At 44.1% G+C, this 8,476-nt stretch overlaps 1 protein-coding gene across 1 annotated transcript in view; it reads right to left on the bottom strand.

Annotated features, from left to right (window-relative positions):
* IL1RAPL2 (interleukin 1 receptor accessory protein-like 2) overlaps positions 1-8,476 on the bottom strand; it is a 391,710-nt gene that overhangs the window by 240,434 nt on the left and 142,800 nt on the right. The window lies entirely within an intron of this gene.

Genomic DNA, 8,476 nt, shown 5'->3' with positions numbered 1-8,476 from the left:
CATGATCAAAAAAGCCAAAATTCCTCCGATGGCACCAGCCCCTGAGCCACATGTTGATCAGTTGTGTTTTCCCGTTCCTTTCAGTATCCTTCCCTGCCACTGTAGGGATTGAGGAAAACACTACCTGTGCTCCTGATCCTTCGACCAGTCGCCCCAGTGCCCTGAAGTCCCTTTTGATCACTGCAGGACTTCTCTCTGGAACCTCATCACTGCCAGCATGTATAACCAACAGCGGGTAGTAGTCGGAAGGCCGTACCAGACCAGGGAGTTTCCTAAATGAAACGATGCATGTTTGTGAGCTGATGGAAATCTGTTTTGGTGTGCTTGTCACAGATGCATCATGCTTTACATGATAACATGCAGTCCCTGTGATAATCCACGCACAAGCCTCAGCACTTATAGAATCATAAATTATCAGCCGATAATTTTCACGTCACTTTACGTTTTGAAAGATCCAACAAGGCCTGCACATGGCAGGTGTGATTCTTTTAAACCATACTGGCTTCACATCACCTTACACAGGTAGGGCTGCACAAACACAGGATCTGGCCTCAGTCCACGATGGTTTAAGCAGAGGAGTAAGCCAGCACAGTAGGTAGACGGTTGCACGGAAGGCTAATATATCTATACATTGAATTAACCTATGTACTTATTTTCTCAGTGACCAAAGTGTTACAAGCAGTAAGCTTTAATTAGACATTCAATACAAACTGCAGTCCAAGTATACTCAAGAGCCTGCAGAGGCCCAACGACAAAAACGCTGAATTAGGTTGTGGAATACCTTTCTTCATCTTAATTGAGTGTTGTTGCTGAAGTATAACCAGACTCCTACAGTATCACCCACTCTACTCAAAAACAGGGCACAGAAATCCAACTCCCTTCGCTGTTTGATTTCGACTAGTCAAAGGTAAGAAGCAGGCAACGGAGCTCTTGTAACGTCTACAGGAATTATGCTTTTTGTACGTAAATTATTCTCCCCTGACAAGATGCACTGATGCCTCTTTTTGTTTCTGATCCCTTTTTAGCACAGTTCAGAGCTGCTCGCTTCCAAGGGCAGCAAGCAACGCCGCTGCCCATCCCCCTCCAAGCCTCAGCGAGGCACACAGTGAATCCTCTCTGCAGCTCTTGGAAACCAGCTGAATTGAAAGACAGACAAATGCATCACAGACCAGAAAGAGATCTTGGTCTCTGACATACGGCCTGACCTCAACTGAACTCCATCAAGACTTGTACTAAGAAACTATTTCGAAAGCTCCTGGAAACAGTATTTTTTCAAGCCTCTTTCTAGACCCTCACTTCAGACAAGTGCATCCCCTCACCTCAGCGCTGCACGCCTGCGGGTCAAGAAGAGCCTCCTTCCCGTACTCCTTTCCACACGCTCACTGTGGGTAACATGGCACAGCTGATGTGGGGGATTAGGCGAGAGCTGGTGGGGGAGCTTTCCTCACAGTGGCATTCCAGAAGAAATCACCATTTTGCAAAATCACCATTTCCTCCAGGAAAAAGCAAAACAAAACAAAAAAACCCCATGGTAACAGCTTTCCTGTAACACCAGAGGCAGAGCTGGAGCAGGAGCAGGGCCAGCCAGGGACTTGGCTCGCACAGAGCCGCACAGGGCAGCTGAAGGAAGTCGGGGAGCTACCAGTTCCCAATGGGGGCAAACGAAGATCCCAGTCCCCAATCTCAACAATCAGCTCACAGGAGCTTCCACGTGGCAGATTAAGCAGCTTGCAAGTTCTCTTTCACTTTGCCTGAAACCAATTTTTGCCTAGAAATCTTTCTGCCTTGGGTTTTAAGGCCTTCCCCCCCCCTCCCCCAATTAATTTCAAACTTTTCTTTTTGGCTTTTTGTCCAGCTTTGAAATGTGTTTCATTAATGCAAAGCATCTCAGAGAAAAGAGCTTCTGAGCTAAAAATGAACAAGATTTCAGGTCACTGCATTAACACTGATAGCTTTAAAACAATAACTGTACATCAGGTCCAAGACAGGATATTTTGCTGTGCAGCTAATACAGCATAATACCATGTCATTACCACAAAACCTAATTCAGGTTTACAGGAAAAAAACTAATTAATTTCATCCAAAGAGGCAAGAGACTTCTGTGTCTAAAATACACAGGGACACTGACTCGCATTGCCAAGTGCCAGGCAGCTGGCTGCAGCCAGGAGCTGGCATCCCCAGCCAGGTAGCCAGTTCATGTGAAGTTGTGCTTTCCCTTCTACAAGCAGGTCACGCTGGCTAGCTTTTAAAAAAGCGGGTGAAAGGCCAGGCATGCTACGTAACCACAAGCAGTTTTCTGAGTTTAATTCAGCTCTGGCTTGTATTACCCCAGGATGGATGAAGGGTTTTGTTATTCCCAGCTGTGCCCCCTGCTCCGCCTTAGCCCCCACGTGACGCTTGCTGAACCTCTGCAAACTACAGCCTGCTACAGTGTGAAAAAATTTGATGCTGCCCCACGTTAACAAGTCAGGCTGTAAACAGACATGTCAGGAGCTGTAAATGATAACTACATTCCTGCCTTGCACCTTATAAAGTTAAGGTGAACAGCGGTCCAAACCCTGACCGGGCTCCGAAGCAGTATACTGTCACCTGAGCTCCTCTGGTAAAGTCCTTTCTGCAGAGCATTAGCATCCTGTGGAAACGGAGCACGGCATTTCATCTCACATCAACAAGCAGGAGGGGAGGAAACACTGGCTTTCTGAGGAGAAAGCTTCCCATGCTAATAAGATACAGCATTTGAAACACTGATACTTTTTTATCACATTCTTTCAGTATTAATTTTGGCTAATACAGTGTGACAGTCTCTAATACGATCAGTCTTTCATACCCTACTGGTGACAACTAATACTAATTCAATACGATTCTTATGCGACGGGATGGGTGGAAAATTGTTGATGTGGTTAAAAAGCAAAGATAAGTGCCTTCTAGTAGACTTTTCAAGGACCAGATTCAGGTCTACCAGTAATTTTCAAATAATCAGATAATATCTTCTCAAATAAATGAATACATACCCTGATCAAGACACCTCTAGTTTTGGTGTTTTTTTTTCTTGTGCCAGATACATACATCAAGACCCTTTACTAACCCTTTATAAGGCAGCTTTATTCATTTGAAATTATTTTCATAATTCTTCCCAGTTCTTTCCAACCACGAGCATGGGATGTATTGCAGTAATTGCTAGAACTGTATACAGCGAACAAGCTGCCTTTCCCCACTTGGTATTTCAGTGCTTACATATTCATGCTATTCCTCTTAATCACAGCTCTACGTCTTGGAATCACATTTAATAGGTTCTCCAACGTGAGCTCTACATCATCCAGAGCCGCTGCTCTCCAGACACTGCTCTCCATCCAGTTAAGCACAAGCTACATTCTTATTCCTAGATGCATCGCCTGATCTCCAAACTAGCTTAAAAGAAATTAATCCGGTTTACCATGTTGACTGACCTCGCATCAATCATTATTTACCACATCGACAACATCTAATCCTTCTACAAACTTAATCAGAAGAATTTTTTATTTTACTTTCACTGAAAAACTGAAGAGTGGTAGGACAAGCATAGATCCCTGCAGAATATCCCAGCTGTTTGTTACTCCCCATTAACTTTTGGTCCATTTGGAGAAAAGGAAAGCATTAGTACTTTTTTCATCTCTAAATCATTTCACATAGCTTGTGATCTGAAACATAGTCCTCCATTAATCTAAAGAATATATTTGAAAGAACTTTTAATTTGAACTTTGCAAATTAACCACAGTAAAGAATCCTTCAAGCAGGACATCACATCGGCAAAGATGTCACATTATATTTAATTTAGTGAATACACTGAAGCAAAACTTCAGTATTTCAATGTGGTTTCATCAGAGCAGGATCACCTGTGAAGGTATTGATGTAACATTATTAATCTTGGGAGCATACAGAGCACCAGATTAATAAGCACAAGTATGCAACACTTCGTATTTCTAACACTATCAAAACAATTATCTGGCATTGATATCTCACACAGATAAAAAGCATGATCATAATAGCAATAGCCTTCTTATTCCTTTTTTTGTTTTATGCCATAGCAAAGAAACAGGAAAAAAAAACCCCACTAATACTGGTTATTCTCATAACTTGTTCACAGCCTGGGAAGACAGCAAATATTAATTAGCAATAGGACTAATGTTACTAAAGTAACAGGACCCTCCACTTCTGCAGATTACAGAATGTTATTTGATTTTTTTTCCCCTGAATACAGCCCTTGCTGCATGAACAGAATCATTGTTTAGAAATCAACTGGACAAAACTTACATTGACTATAATGAGCTTTGGCTCAAATCCTGTGTTGATCTGCTTTAGCCCACAATGAAATTGAGAAACACAAAGAACTCTTATATCTGTACATGTAACGTTAAAGTCAGATTCGAAGCCTCGAGTTCAACAGCTAAAGCCAATGTGTGCCTCAGTGCTGCGGAGAGGAGCTCTACTCATTGGTATGAACACTGACGAGCTCCTTTTGAAAAGATACTACCGATGTCTGCCATAGATGAAAATGAACAATGCCTTGACAATACATTTATTAGGAAAGCTGCGAATCACAGCCACGTTTGCATTGCTCTTCAAGGAACAAGATCATACATCTATTGTTTTTACTTATGAAATATGTAAATCTCTGCCCGACAGCAGAGAAAGATCTTTCCTCTTGCTTACCAGATCCCCCAGTGCAGACAGCATGGCCGGGACTGTATTTTTAAATATTTGCAGTAATTAGCCACATATACTGTCCACACGGTCCACTGTCTTTACATATACATGTAGTTCCCATTCTAAAATCTGACAGGCCGTCACTCACCATGGTCGGTCTTATACTGAAACTTACTTCTACACATCAGTGCCTTCATCTGAATTGATTTAATTCTACCTCGTCCTTTCCCCCGACGGACAGAGAATTCACATTTGTCTCCATGCCTTGGCCTTCCAGGGCTGTGTATGCCATTTAAAAATTCTTCCGTGAATTTAACTGATTGTGAGCCATGGTAGAAGAAGAACAGGAGCTTCAGATGACTAACTGATCAGGCAGGGGATGGCAGCCAGCAAAACAGAACTACCATTTTTATTATGAGAGCACACAGAAGTGCCATGCAGGCGCAGCCCAGCTGTGCTAGATGCTACGCAGCTGGGAAACTGGATGCATAACCACGTTCCTCTAGCAGGATGAGATTTAAACCTATCATAGAGACCTTCAGAACAGGCATATGCGAGGATGGGGGGAAGAAAAAGAAGAGGTGCAGAGAATGAAATAAGATAGGAAAGCAGGACATACTGGTGATCTCACAAGTCCCCAAACCAGACATGTCTCCAGGTCCCCTGCTGCTAGATAAGGGAAGTCTCATAGAAACTTTAGATGCTGTATTTTCCTAAATTAACCACAAAAAGCCAGGTTACGTACTTCTTCAGGAGATCCTTTCAACGACATATCTGGGAACCAAGCAGTCCCATGCTCTAGTCTTCTGGGTCTTTTTGCTCCCTCCTGCAAAGTTAATAGCAGGAGTGAATAGGTTTTTAGGGTAAAAAGCCTCTTGTCCGTATGGCTGCTTGCCCACGGCATAGGAGGCCAGGTAAGAAAACTCAGCGTCATGACTAGCCCTGATGGCCCAAGGAAACAGAGGAAATAATAAAAACCAGCAGGGAAAAAATGCCTTAATAACAGGCATTAAGTATAAAAGCCTACATAAAAAAAGAGCTGAGACTGGGCATGTTCTTTCACCATAAATTAATGTTAAAATATTGAACATTCTGAAAAGCAACAAGAAGTTTTCACGCGAGTTGATTTAACTGAATGTAACTCAAACTGAAGTCACTCAAACTCCCACCCTCAGAAATGCTTTTTTCAGCCTCTGAAAAAAGGTAATGAGAGAAAGATCCATTTTTTTGGATTTGTGCAGTTTCACTTAATTGTAATTTTTACTTGTCAACTCTAATTAGTGGGCTCACCGAGTATCTCTCTTGATATTCTGAAACATTTGATCTCTTCTTCAAAGAATGTTCCAGTGGCATCCTGTGATAAAGACGGCCCTTCAATGGGCATCTACCGAGAAGCATGTCCAGCTTCAGAAGATGGTTGTTTTTCCCCACTTCATCAGACACAACTAAAAGAGGACAGAGCACCACGGTATGCTGGATATGGATTACACCAGGTCAAGCAGCTCGAAACAGGCATAGGTTGAAATCTGAAGGATTTCAGAACAGACTTTTGCAGGCCCAAACAAGCACAACACACCCAGAACCTCCGGATGGTAGGAAGCCACTCCTTGGCAAAGCACAAAATAAACCTCCTGGGAATACGTACATGCGCTGTGACAATAAAGATAAAGGCTCCAAGACAGATAGATCCAAAAACAGTGATAGCTTTCACATTTTGGGGTAATGTGTTTATGTTGTCTATTTTAGCAGATGGCTGCATTCCTGAGCCAAGCTGAAGGTAGTAAGCAAAGCCCACTTCTTCAGGCTTACCAAGACTGAAGAACTAAGATCTGGAATTAAGGATCTAATTTCCCAAATCTTACGAGCCTGGAAACATGAAATCATCCATAAGAATGGGCAGACCGGCCTTTCGCACCATTTCTAGAAGGCCTATAATTTGCTTGACAAGAAGATCACATCTTTAGTAAGACTTGCTGAAACAAGCCAGGAGATGAGCAACTGAAAGCAAGTCATCATGTGAATTACTGACAGCTCGGAAATCATTATGCAGAGTTCAGCCAGTTGTACCCTTTTATACTCCACAGGCAGCGAAGGTCAAACTGCATGGGCCTCGGGCCATCTCTGGCGGGCAATGGCTCCTGGCAAAGCAGGTTTGGAATAGTCCGCAGGGGACTAAAAGGGACCTAGCACCCCCTAATTCTCACACCGTAAAACTATTCCTATGTGCAAGAGCATGCTCAACTGCATATTAAGGCCCTGGTGCTCAGCGCTCTCTTACAAAGATGCATCTCAAAGCTGTCCCAGCCAGCGAGCAGGTTCCCGCTGGGGTAAGAGGGCTCTGGATGAGGCCCTGTGGGAGAGGGGGCATCTTTGCACGCAAGCAGGGAAGAGCGCTGCAAGCAACTTGCAAACTGACTTTAAAGGCAGGTCTCTCCCGGCAGTGCCACCTGGCAGCTGATGCCAGTGGAGCGCATGTCCGTAAGCGCTGCAGCCTCCAAAAAGTCCATCCGGCATCGCCTTCCAAAGTCTGTCAGTCTTGAGCGTGTACAGCAGGTGGTCTTCAGAGTTAACAGAGTAAAATATAATGGCCTTCCTACAATGTATTTACAAATATTTGTTTCACCATTCAAAAAATAGTGTTTTCAATCACCACCACTAATATCATGATCTCAGCCTTTAAAGATCAATAAAATATTTATTTCCTTAAGTTAATACATTTTCTGTGGAAACTGCCAGTGCTTCAATTCCAAGAGTTCCATGTGAATATTGATATTTGAAGTATACAGACATAACTTTATTTACTGTAGAAAAGTATATTAATACTGATTTATTTAAACACTTTACCAAAGTAGCAGTTCAGTTTAATCAAATACTGAAGTAATTGGGTTATATTTGATTTTAAACTTTGAAAACCCAACTCTCAGATTTATCAAGGGCTGAATTTAGCAAAGTTCTCATCATTAAAAATTGATATTATGTAGTGGGGCTACGGCATATTGCCAAGCAGCAGACCTTTTAAAAGACTAATTGTCCACGCCTGCGTAATTCCCAAAGTGCTCTGCACAGCGGGCCACTGGCTCACAAACACCAGGTCAAACAGTGCCAAAAGCACCAGGAGGAAAATATTCTTCTATTGCTGAATGGGGGAAACACACCGTTCTTTCATGGTACAAAACCTGCACGCGCCCCAGACATTACAGCGATGCCAAGGAGCACGCTGCCCTCCCTGCTCCTTCCAGTCCTCGGCCCCAAGGTCGGTTCCTTCCTGACGGGGGGGAAGGAAAGGGGCAGCCAAATTCCTGCAGTGAAATGCCTGCAGAGAGCTGCGGGGAAAACCCATGACTCCGAGCAGCTTGCCGAGTCTGTGGTGTATTTACCAGCTTTGATTGCTGTGGGATTTAGCAAGGCGAGGGGTGCTCCTGCTGCCTCCTTCCAGGAAAATATGCAGAGGTCAATTATTTAAACACTCTTAGCTCACACATCTCAGCTTGACTGGAACAGGTTAGGCAGAGCTCCTGCGAGCAGCTCCTGGCGCAGGCGTGCAGGGGACCAGCCAGGAGCCGGGCAGACCCTCAGGTGCATCGCCAGCCCCCAGCAGCAGGGTCCAACACCTTCGCCCATCCACGTGGATGGCCCCTGGAAAGCCAAAGCACGGCAGAGAGTTGCAGTGCAGCTCAGGAGTCAGCATCGGCAGTGACATCTCACACTGGCGCTGACCAGCTCTCCACTGGGGGCTGCACAAGGATGGGGACAGAGCCACCTCCTATGCACTCCCCGGGAGGCCTTGGAGCTG

This window comes from Pygoscelis adeliae, unplaced genomic scaffold (assembly GCF_000699105.1).
Source record: "Pygoscelis adeliae isolate BGI_AS28 unplaced genomic scaffold, ASM69910v1 Scaffold100, whole genome shotgun sequence".
Taxonomy (NCBI): Eukaryota; Metazoa; Chordata; class Aves; order Sphenisciformes; family Spheniscidae; genus Pygoscelis; species Pygoscelis adeliae.
Note: the sequence above shows the minus strand (reverse complement) of the source record. Positions and strands in the feature narration are given on the sequence as shown.